General features: G+C 36.8%; 1 pseudogene; it reads right to left on the minus strand.

The window, feature by feature from the left end:
* Window positions 1–10,856: 10,856 nt before the first annotated feature.
* On the minus strand, window positions 10,857–11,468 carry LOC128110445 (rRNA-processing protein FCF1 homolog; annotated as a pseudogene).
* Window positions 11,469–11,937: the final 469 nt, after the last annotated feature.

Here is an 11,937-nt window from a genome sequence, read left to right on the forward strand (position 1 = left end):
TTCTAAATACATGGAAGTTCTCTGATGATCTCTGCATATTCATAGATGTCAGTGTAAACTACAGAATCATCATTCTTCAAAGTGTTTTGAAATTTGTTTTTATAGCAATTTTATTTTTCATTTATGCACTAAAATTTATTAGTTACAATGGATTTTATGTGTCCCTTAGATTACAGCACATAATTGTGTAATTTAAATCTTTTATTATTTTACTGATATTTTTCTCTGATGAATTTGTCAATTATGCCATACACTCTGAAGATCTACAAGTAGGGCATGAATTTATTGTTTATTATTTCATAGTTTTTGATTTCTTGCTTGGTATATGTTAATTCTCTATACTAGTTTGGAATTTTTGAATATACCTGATGATTTAAACCTTTGATCCATATGATTGGATCTGACAGTGATTTATTGGGATGCCTATTTTATATCGATTTAGCTGTCATATCCTCCTTTTCTTTTTTGTCTAAATGTGTTTATATGTGTATAATGTGTATACATATGTATGTGTACATCATGTAGTCTCTTTTAGGGTTGACCTAGTGTTTCAAAGGCCCAATTCAGTAATCTTAGCAAAATGAGAGATGTGTATCCATTACCACGTTTGAAGTTTAGAACATTTCTATCACTTGAAAAGCTGACTCATGCCCGTTTGCAGCTCATCTGTGCTCCAAGGCCCAGTCAGTCATAGGTAGCCACTGAACCGCTGAGCAGTGGTTTTGCTCTGTAAATTTGCCTCTGATGTTTCATATTTAATATCCACACATGGATGTACATAAATAAATGTATGTTTAAATGTAGGTTTGTCTGTGTGAGGAAACAGACAGCATTTGCCTTTCTTTTCTGTTTTTTTTTTTTTCACTTGACAGTGATTCCCAATTCAGTTTTTTTTTCTGCAAACATAATATCATTTGTTCTATGGCTCAGTGTGTCTCCATGAGGACATGTATGTAGCTGTAAATTTTCTCAGGTCCCACCTGGGCTCATGGTCCCTCGGCCACTTATAAAATAATCATTCAGAGGCTTAATATTAATTGCCAATTGTATTGCTTATAGCAGGTGTCTTGCTAACCAGCTCTTATAACCCATTTCTATTAATCTCTAAGTTGCCACGTGGCTGTCGCATTACCAGTCTGCTGGCATCTTGCTGCTCCTTCGGTGGCGGCTGGTGACTCCCCTCCTCTCCTTTCTTCTCTCCATCTGTCTGCTTGGATGTCCTGCCTGCCTCTAAGCTGCCATGCTATAGGCCAGTGTACTTTTATTTATCAACCAATCAGAGCAACACATATTCACAGCATACAGAAAGACATCCCACAGCACATGTATCATATAGTCTTCAAGCATTCATTTGTTGGTGGCATTTAGCCAGGATTCATTACCTGGATTTGTGAGTAGAATGGCAATAACAGGATATACAAGTCAGCCGAATTACATAGATTTATGCTTCTGGCTTTCTGTACGTGGCCTTATTTTGTCATTGTTAGTGGTTTAGTTTTATTTTGTTTGGTCTTATGCTGAAATTTGAGGCTGCACTAGGTTTAATGTTTTGATGCTTATGACCCATTTTGTGACTTGTACTCCTTTCATTGTTAAATAATATTCCATTGGGGGCTATATTTAAGTTTTGTCCTTATTTAGTTTTCTGTACATTTTATGTATACAATTCAGAATTCATTGAGCTGCCTAATTTAAAACTTTAAAGTAATTCTCCCCAAGTTTCATCTTGATAACTGCCAACTTTCACTATTTCTTCAGAATTCCAGTAACACAGAAGAGGCATACATTAGATTTTTTAATTTTAATCCTCATTTTCTTTGATTTTACATTATCCACATTCTGGGAAGTTCTCCTGTTCTTCATACTCTAATTTATTACCAAAACTATACTGTGAATTTTTACACACACACACACACACACACACACACCCCACACACATACTCATAAACACACACATTCACATACTCACTCATATATACATTTCCTCTCTAAAACTGCTTATCTCATTCCCAGAATCACATGTTATTTTCCCCATTCAGACGTTGTTTCTATAAACATAGAAGCCACATTTCCTGTAGTTTTGCTGTCAGATGATTGCAATATCTGCAATCTTTGTGGATTAAATGTGCTGCTGTTGATAACGCCTGCCTACGGCCTCACTTCCTTGTATGATATATTTTCTGGCTTTGAAGTCTTGATCCTTAATTTCATTAATTCTGATTCTGTGTGTGTTTCTTCAAAATATGTTGTTTCTTGCCAAGTTTCCCTGAGGAAGTGAGCCCAGAAACCTAAGAGCGTGATGGTGCCACTAGTAAAGACACCTTCATTTCTCATATTTCTTCGTCTATCTTTAGGTTATGCAAACCATGAAAGTTAGTGCTGTATCCATTTCTTTTGCTCATTTTAAAGCTTAATTCATGTTTCCATTTCATAATGTTCTTAGATACTAGAAAGCCTTTTAAATTAATCTTTAAGATTTTTAAAGAAAACCAGTAGGATTTGAGGTTTCGAGTGTAATATTAAGTGCCCTAAGTAAATAATTTAGAACCATAAAAGTTCTACGTGATAATGAATAAATGTGGCAAGTCCTCGTGCCTATGTGTCCAGGACACGGCTAGTGACTCCCAGCGGTCTCTCTTCCCTTCTCTGTGTTATGTAAGGATGCCATCAGGAAGTCATCTTTTTTGCAAGAAGAGGTTTAGTAGCTAGATGTTATGCAACCCACAAACTAATTAAATCCTTCTTTTCTTTGTCCTTTCTTTTCTTTCCAAATGCATAAATCATCCACACACAGTATATGCATATTTTAAAGTCCTCAGAGTGGAAACATTTTAAGACTGAGTAGTTTCTTCTTCTACCCACTTGCTCATGCAGCAACAGCCACATTTTATGCCTGGGTTCTAAATCACAGTTCATTGTTAAATGAAGCAAATGGACTTCATCAGGCTGAGTTAGAGGCATACTTCGTATTCTTTGCTTATAAGAGAAGCATCTCTTAGTACTTTTCTAACATATTCTAAGGTTTCTTTTGATGATGCTGTGAGGAGCTTTCATTATGCTGTGGTTATTGACAGTCAACTACACTGCAAGGCAAGACATTCCGCTTCCATTGTTAAATCTGTGACCTTAAAACTACGGACATGATTTTCCTGCTAAAAACCTCTCTTCCAAGTAAATTATTTTCATGAATATAGAGATCTTTAGTTTCCTGTGTGGAAAAAACTCCTGACCCAATATAGGTGTTTATCAAAACTTTTTTAGTGTAAATAAATTTACATGCCAATTTTGATCTAGGACTTCAGGCTATTTATTTATCTGATGCCACAACTTTGGAAACTTCACTCCAAATTCTATAGTCTCAGGGAATACATTTTGCAATTCAAACAGCTAGCCTTAATATTTATAGTAGTGGGTAGTGAAGTCATGGACTCTGCCTTATATAATGCCAGTAAGTAGTATTAAAACTAAAGGTAGTCTCAGTCCACATTGTTTTCTTCTAGACCAAAAGCATATGTAAGAGCATGTGCCTAATATTTTAAAAGAAATACATTTTTCAGATTTTATAGCTGTCTATTATGTTTAATTTGGAGGCTGAGCCTTTAAGTCCAGCATACATGTTTCTTTGAACACGCCACATTGCTCTGTATAACACTTACTGATGAAAAAAGATTTAGCATTCTTTCTTCTACCAGACAGGTGCTGGGAAGTGAACTCAGGTCATCGGCTTCACAGTGAGAACCTTTGCTCACTGAGTCATCTTGCTATCCCCCCAGTTTTTACTTCTTTAGCCATGCAGCTACCATTTTCTGGAGAGTGTAGGAAGGATAAGGTGTTAATTACTGGTGACTTTGATTCCTCAGAGTTTAAAATGTCTTTGTCTTTGGAAGCCAAGCTATCTTATGGAGATAATCACCAGGATTGATATCAGGCACCAACTCTCAATATAAAGTCTTACAACACCTAAGTTGTCTGTCTGAATGCTGATACTGGATTCTGGGATGCTGTTCTCCGATAATCTTTTTGCATACTGTAAAGATGTGTCTCTGTCTAAGGCGCCTTCTGATTGGATTAATATAAAGCTGAATGGCCAATACCTATGCAGGAGAGGATAGGTGGAACTTCCAGGCAGAAAGAGGAACTGAAAAGAGGAATCTAGGCATGCAGATTTTACCAGCAGACTTGGAGCAAGTCAGATGTGCCATACTGAGGAAGGTAAAGAGCCATGTGTCAGATTATAGACTAAAAATATGGGTTAATTAAGGTATAAGAGATAATTGGAAAGAAGCCTAAGCTGAAGACCAAGCTTTCATAATTAACAAGTCTCCATGCCATAATTTGCAAGCTGGTAGTCCAAAGAAAGTCCAATGAGAAAGCTGGCACCCAACATCCAACCACATAAATCCACATAGAGCCTGAGAAAGATAAAAAAAAAAAATTCTGATCAGAGTCAGACATAGCTTCCAGGTGGCCTTGGACTCTCAAACAAGTGCAGAGCTTGCAATGTACAGAGGTGCAGCCCTTTTTAATACAACCAACCCCTTGAGCAGCCTGTGTGCTACTGGGGCAGGAGACTAGACAGAAACACCTGCTCTAACACAGACACAGAAGCTTCCTGGAGCTGGGACCATTAGGCTGAGGGGGGCAGAGCCAGTTGCTAGTGCCATGTACTAAACTAGCTGCACAGTGGAGGGCCTAACCGCCACCTAGCAATTTAAGCTTTGGCTCATACGGTCAGAGAATGCTGCAGGTGCTTAGTAAAGCCAGGTCCAGACTGAAAAAAAACCTAAAGAAATACAGAATGCTTTAAAATGTGCTTAGATACTTAAGGACAAAAAAGAAATTGGTTATAGACAGTCATAAAAAATAAAAAATAAATAATTTAAAAATAATAAAGTAAAGTCTTTAAAGAAAGAGTAAAGTAATTTAAAAAAAGCCATGTAAGGATGAGAAATACACAGGACACCTGGATCCCATTATTTGATTTGTTGACTTTAAATTTTTTGAATGTTGATAAGCAAAGGACAAATAGTGCTGAGATGTGTTGAATTGTAGAAAAAAATGCTAAATTAAACCAACTTATATATTTTAAGAATGTCTTAACTTCAGAATGGAAGTCAGGAAATATGTTGTATTATGGGAGAGGTTATGCCTTTATTTCCACCAGGAACAAAAAGCTACAGATTCCTTCAAAATTAAGGAAGATTAGGTTTGACCAGGGGAGACTTCCTGAAAATCTTGGCTACAGTCATAAAGAAAGAAACCAAGAAAACCTACAGGACAGGTGATATGTATGCTGATCCCTCTACATGGAAACAGCTCTGAGACGAGATGAGATGTGATAAATCTTGTTAGCTACAGAGTTCTCATGACTTATTGTTACCTGCCATCTTTTCATATGGCATGGCTGGAAATTTATATTACAGTTTGGTTATGCAGTTCAAAGGAACTTATAAAGTTGACCAATGCCTTTTACCTGCTCAAACAGAACAAAAAAAATCATCTTTAGCTGAATTGTGCACACTGCACATTTCATACTTGTATTAATGTGTATTAGTGTATTTTCAGAAAAAAAGGACCAGACACCAATAAAGACAAGTAGCTCAGGTGATCCACCTTCTCAAAATGCCTGTGTTGCAGTTTCCTGAAAATTCTGCATGCAGAACAACTTCAAGGCTGCTAGCTGAGGTGGTCCAGTCTCACAGACTACTCTAGCCAGGACTTCAGATAAGCCCTATACTTTCCTATCACACAGAGACTGGACAACAAATAATACAGCTAGCTCTCCTAGGACTTGACCATTGCCTCAATTTTCTTAGGGTCCCCTGAAGATTCCATATCCCCAAGGAAAGGAAGCAGTCTAGAGAACATGACACCCACATTCCCAAGAGGTGGGGTGGATGGTTTTTGGTCATTTGGTTCTTATGAATGTTTATCATCATTTAAGAGGATTGGTTGCAAGTTGTTATTGGTCATGGTCAGGGAAGAAACTAACCAAGTGAGGTTGGATTCAAAGACCTCTTTCTGAAAAGAAAAAAAGGGGAATATGGGAATTGTTGGAGGAAGTTTCTCTGTCCCATCTAGCCCTGAGGTCTGGACAAATCTCTCCCACCCAAGCTCTCACAGCCAGTTATGAAATAACCACTCAGAGGCTTATATTAGTTATAAACTGTATGGCCTATGGCTCTGGCTTATATTAGCTAGCTCTTTTAACTTAATTCAACCCATTTCTATTAACCTATGTTTTGCCATGTGGCTTCATGGCATTGCCTGTCCTCTCACATCTTGCTTCTCCTGGTGGTGGCTCACAGCTTCTGCCTGACTCCACCCTTCTTCATCTCTGTCTTCAGTTTGAATGTATCATCTAACCTTATTTTGCCTCACCATTGGCCAAACAGCTTTATTTATCAACCAGTGATAGGTAGGAGCATATATTCACAGTGTACAGAAAGATATTCCACAGCAGGGAATGATAGGATAAAATAGTAGATTATTGAATCTACTTTTAAACTAAAAAGCAACTATTAATCACAAGTTTTTACATTGGTATGGATTTTTATATAATGATAAAAATCTAAGGTTATTTTTGCTATAACATACTGTGTGTGTGTGTGTGTGTGTGTGTGTGTGTGTGTGTGTGTGTGTGTGTTTTCTACTCTTGTCTAGGGCATTGTACCTATGCAGCCAATTAAAAAATGTAATGTAAAGTTCTTGTCTTTGAAAGCTATTATTTCAAATTCTTTAGGATAATTAAGATAACAATCAAACTAGTAGTAAGGGCTTAGATTTAGACAGAAATATGCTCTATTTAACCGCATGTATTTGAGACAGATAGGTGGTCTTCAAATACTTCAGAGACCTACACAATACAGCATTACAATGCTTTAATAACATAAGTCTTTTCATGACAGTAAGAGACAGCTACTCCTGGCAGCATCAATTTACTTCAAAAAAGGATAATGGACAATGAAGAACCTCCATAAGGAGTGTGCTTTCATTGTGACAAATTCAGCCACTGGGCAAGAGATTGTTAGTGTCTCAATTGCTGACAGTATGCTATCCAAGTTGGACAAGCAGGACACAAGAGAAGGTGACTGCCAAACTTTGCCAAGACAAGGTAAAACAATCCTTTAAAAATTCCTACTTCACAGAAAAGTCTGTCAGATAATCTACATCTGAAGGTTGAAGATGGATGTTCCAATGTTACAGAAGAACCTTGGGTGACTGTCCAGGCACCCAGCTCTCCCTGTCATTTCTATAGTTTTGGATGTTGTTTGCTCTGCACTTCCTGTTTACTCGGGTAAAATTTTATCCTTTTCTGGTTTCTGATGGGGGTTGAAGACTAGATAGTTATACCATTTTTTTTGTTTTGTTTTGTTTGTTACCGAATTTAAAAAAAAATTACAAAAGAGATGTAAAGTGTGTAAGTTTAAGAGACATAAAAATTTAAGTTGTTTATCTAAAAAATGTCTTAAGGTCTAAAATGATAGCTTAAGTCTGGTAATAGAAATTATGACAGAAAGTGAATGAGGTACAAAACTTTGGACTCACCAAGATAGGATTAGATAATGGAGTATTTTCTCTGATTTTGCCAAAAGCAAATGGACTGAACTTTGTAAATGTAATTCTTACCTGATACTTGTCCTTATTGTATACAGTTTTAATGTGTTAGAATTAAAATTTTTCCATTTAGTTAGACAAATGGGGGAAATGTTGTAGGATGATCTTTTTGGATACTGAAAATATGTGTCTCTGCATATGATGCCTTCTGATTGGTTTAATAAAAAGCTGAATGTTCAATAGTTAGGCATGAGAGGATAAGCAGGACTTCCAGGCAGAGAAAGGAACTGGGAGGTGCAATCTAGGCAAATGGATTTTGCCATCAGACTTGGAGCAAGTCATATGTGCTGTACTGGGGAAAGGTAAAGAGCCACATTTCAGAATATAGATTAAAAAATATGGGTCAATTAAGTTATAAGAACTAGTTGGAAAGAAGCCTAAGTAAGCTAAAGGCCAAGCTGTCATAATTAGTAAGTCTTCATGTCATTATTTATGGGCTGGCAGGCCAAAGAAAGTCTGATGAGAACGCTTGCTACAGGATGATTTCCAGTGAGAAAGGTGTCTGAATGCAGATGGTGGGTCCTTGGATTCTCTCAGGTGAGTAAAGTGGCTTAAAGGTGAAAGTGGTTTGATGATGACCAGGATAGGGAGAAGAAATGGTTTTCTGAAAGAGAAGATTGGATTTAGTTGTAGTGTAAGGGGAAGAAGATGTCAGAAAATGGAAAGATCTCCCATGCCCATGGATCAGTAGAATTGACATAGTAAAAATGGCAATTCTACCAAAAGCAGTCTATAGATTTAATGCAATCCCCATCAAAATCCCAAAATAATTCTTTACAGACATTGAAAGAAATATACTCAATTTCATGTGGAAAAACAAAAACAAAAACAAAACCCAGGATAGCTAAGACAATCCTGTACAATAAGAGAACTTCTGGAGCCATCACCATCCCTGATTTCAAACTCTACTATAGAGCTATAGCAATAAAAGCAACATGGTATTTGCATAAGAACAGATGTGTTGATGAAGGAATCAAATAAAAGACCCAGGCATAAATCCACACACCTATGGTTTTTGACATCTGATTTTTAACAAAGAAGCCAAAATTATACAATGGAAAAAAGAAAGCATCTTCAAGAAATGGTGCAGGTCTAACTGGATGTCAGCATGTAGAAGATGCAAATTGATCCATATCTATTGCCCTATACAAAACTCAAGTCCAAGCAGATCAAAGACCTCAACAAAAAAAAAAAAAAAAAAAAAAAAAAAAAAAAAAACAAATACACTGAACCTGATAGAAGGAAAGTGGGAATTAATCTTGAATGCATTGGCACAGGACAACTTCTTTAACAGGACACCAATAGCACAGGGACTAAGATTTACAATTAACAAATGAGACCTCATGAAATTGGAAAATTTCTGTTTGGCAAAGGACACCATCAAAGAAAAAAATGACAGCCTACAGAATAAGAAAAGATATTCACCAGCCCCACATTTGACAAAGGGCTGATTTCCAAAATGTATAAAGAACTCAAGAAACTAGATATTAACAAACCAAATAATCCAGTTAAAAATGGAGTATAGATCTAAACAAAGTATTCTCAACAGAAGAATCTCAAATGGCTTAGAAACACTTAAGGAGATGTTCAAATCCTTAGCCATCAGGGAAACGCAAATCAAAACAACTTTGAGATTCCACCTTACACCTGTCAGAATGACTAAGATCAAAAGCATAAGTGACAGCTCATGCTTGGAGAGGATTTCAAGTAAGGGGAACACTCTTCCATTGCTGGTGGGAGTGCAAACTTATATTGCCACTTTGGAAATCAGTGTGATAGTTTCTCAGAAAACTAGGAATCAATCTGCCCTAAGACACAGCTATACCACTGTAAATGGAGGCTTTTCTCTGTCCTGCCCCATCCTGCAGATGCTTCTAAATGATCACTCAGAGGCTTATATTAATTATAAATGTTTGGCTAATGACTCAGACTTATTACTATTTAGCTCTTACACTTAAATTAACCCATATTTTATATCTATGCTTTGCCACATGGTTTGTGGCTTATTACCTCATTTTCTATATGTCTTGCTTCCTCAGAGGCTGGCTGGCTGGTGTCTGCCCTGATTCTGCCTTTCCTTTTTTCAGAATTCTCCTAGTCTGGCTCTCATACTCAATCTCTTCCTGCCCAGCCATTGGCCAATCAGATTTATTATTAACAATTGGCATAATCCACAGCATTTCCCCTTTTTTGTCTAATTAAAAAGGAAGGTATTAACCTTAACATAGTAAAATTATATACAACAAAACAATTATCAAGCAAGAACTACAATACCCAGTCTATTTATATTTAGCAAAATTAAAGAAAATACTCTATCATCTATCCTATCTTTGTGAGTCTAAAGGTTCATATCGAATTTACCTTCTATCATAATTAAGGAAAACTATAACTATCTAATCTTCAATTCCATCAAAGACTCCAGAAGGATATAATATTACCTGAGCAAACAGGAAGTGCATTGCAAGCAACTTCCAAAATTCTAGAAATGACAGAGACATCTGACTGCCTAGACAGTCATTCAAAGTTCTTCTGCAATGTTGGGGCATCTATCTTCAGCCTACAGTCCTAGACTATCTGGCAGACTTTTTAGTGAAGCAGCAAATTTGAAGGATTGTCCCACCTATATTGGCAAAGTTCATCCATCACTTTCTTCTGTGTCTGGCAGTTTCTTCTGTAAAGTAGGAACCTGAAGGACTGTCCCATCTTGTGTTGGCAATGTTTAATGGTCACTTTTCTGTGGGTCCTTCTTGTCCAGTTTATATAGCATACTGTCAAGCAATCCAGGCAAGAGCAATTTCTAGCCTTGACTAGCATGGGTAGCCTTGATATTGAAAGCAAACTTCATAAGGAAAGTCTTCATTGCCCATCATCCTCTTTGAAGTAATCAGTGCTTCCAGGAGCTGACTCATCTCATTGTTGAGAAAAGTCTAAGTTCTTAAGACATTTTAAATGTCACATTCTGTAGGTCTTTGAAGTGTTTGAAGATTACCTACCTAATTGAAATATATCTTTGAATACCTAAAAAGCCTAACTAATATGGGTATAAGTTTGACTCCTATAGGTGACTAACTATTAATCTGTATTTTTTAAATTATACATTACATTTTTTTTAAAAGATGTAGCTGTTTTTTAAATTGAGACAAAATGTCATTTAAAAAAAACACCAAAAAGTATGTTTAATTAATTGACAACAGAGAAAGCTCGTCAAAGAAAGGCAAGCAAATTTTGTCGAGTAAGAATTAGAACTGAGGAGCTCCTTAATCATCTGGCATCCGTTCAATTTGTACCTATGGTTAGAAATGTACATGATAGGAACTCCAGGGATCTTTCGGATTCTTCATTTGAGGTCCCGGTCAACTGTGGCCACAAGGTAACTCTTGTGCTGAGTGACTCTCTGGATCAAGCCGTCAGCAGCACAGGTTCCTTTGTGTGTGCACGGAAGTCAGTCAAATCGTGGATCCTTGGCAATCCTTAGTGCCACTCGATACTTCTGTCCCAATTTCTCAATTTCAGCCATCACACAATCAGTTATGCAAGGGATACACTTGGCGTACAGACAGTCCATCATTGACTGCACTAAGTCCAGTTTGGCTCTAATGGAAAAGTTGATGAAGTTGGTATCAACGAGGATGTGGTAAGGTGGACCCAGTTGTGTATTATACTGGAAGAACAAGCAGGAAGGATGCTGGGGGACTTCTCTTTCCTTCAGCGCACTGGGATCTTTCTTTTCTTTCTTTTTAGGCTTTACTCTATCCTTTTCTTTAAGTCTCTCATCTCTGAGACTAAGCATTCGCTTCATAGTCGCATATTTCCTTGTTTTCTTCTGCTTCCCCATGTTCACGCTGCACTCCTGTTTCTTCTGGACTATACATTACATTTTTAAATGAGCTGCATAAACATAATACCTTAAACAAGAGTGGAAATATACATACGGTATAACAAAATGACTTCAAATTTGTGTCAATAAAATAATATTCACACCAATGCAAAATATTTTGAGATTAACAGTTGTTTTTTAGATTAAAATAGATTCAATAATCTACCTTTTTTCATAAGAATCTACCCTTTTCCCCATCATTTTTATATAATATCCCCCTTTCTTCTTTAGAAAGTGATTGGCTATGACCATTAACAATTTATAATCAACCCCCCTTAAATGAAAACAAACATTCATAAACAATATTTTGAGAATTTGGGCATAGTTCTCTATACTACTTCCTGCTGATTAGAGATGCTGATAATCTTATGGGGACACTGAGAAAATTTAGAATTATGGTCAAGTCCTGACTAGGGCATTTTGTCTGGCTGGTCCATCTCAGC

Source organism: Peromyscus californicus, unplaced genomic scaffold (genome assembly GCF_007827085.1).
Source record: "Peromyscus californicus insignis strain IS unplaced genomic scaffold, ASM782708v3 Scaffold_15__1_contigs__length_86483966, whole genome shotgun sequence".
NCBI lineage: Eukaryota > Metazoa > Chordata > Mammalia > Rodentia > Cricetidae > Peromyscus > Peromyscus californicus.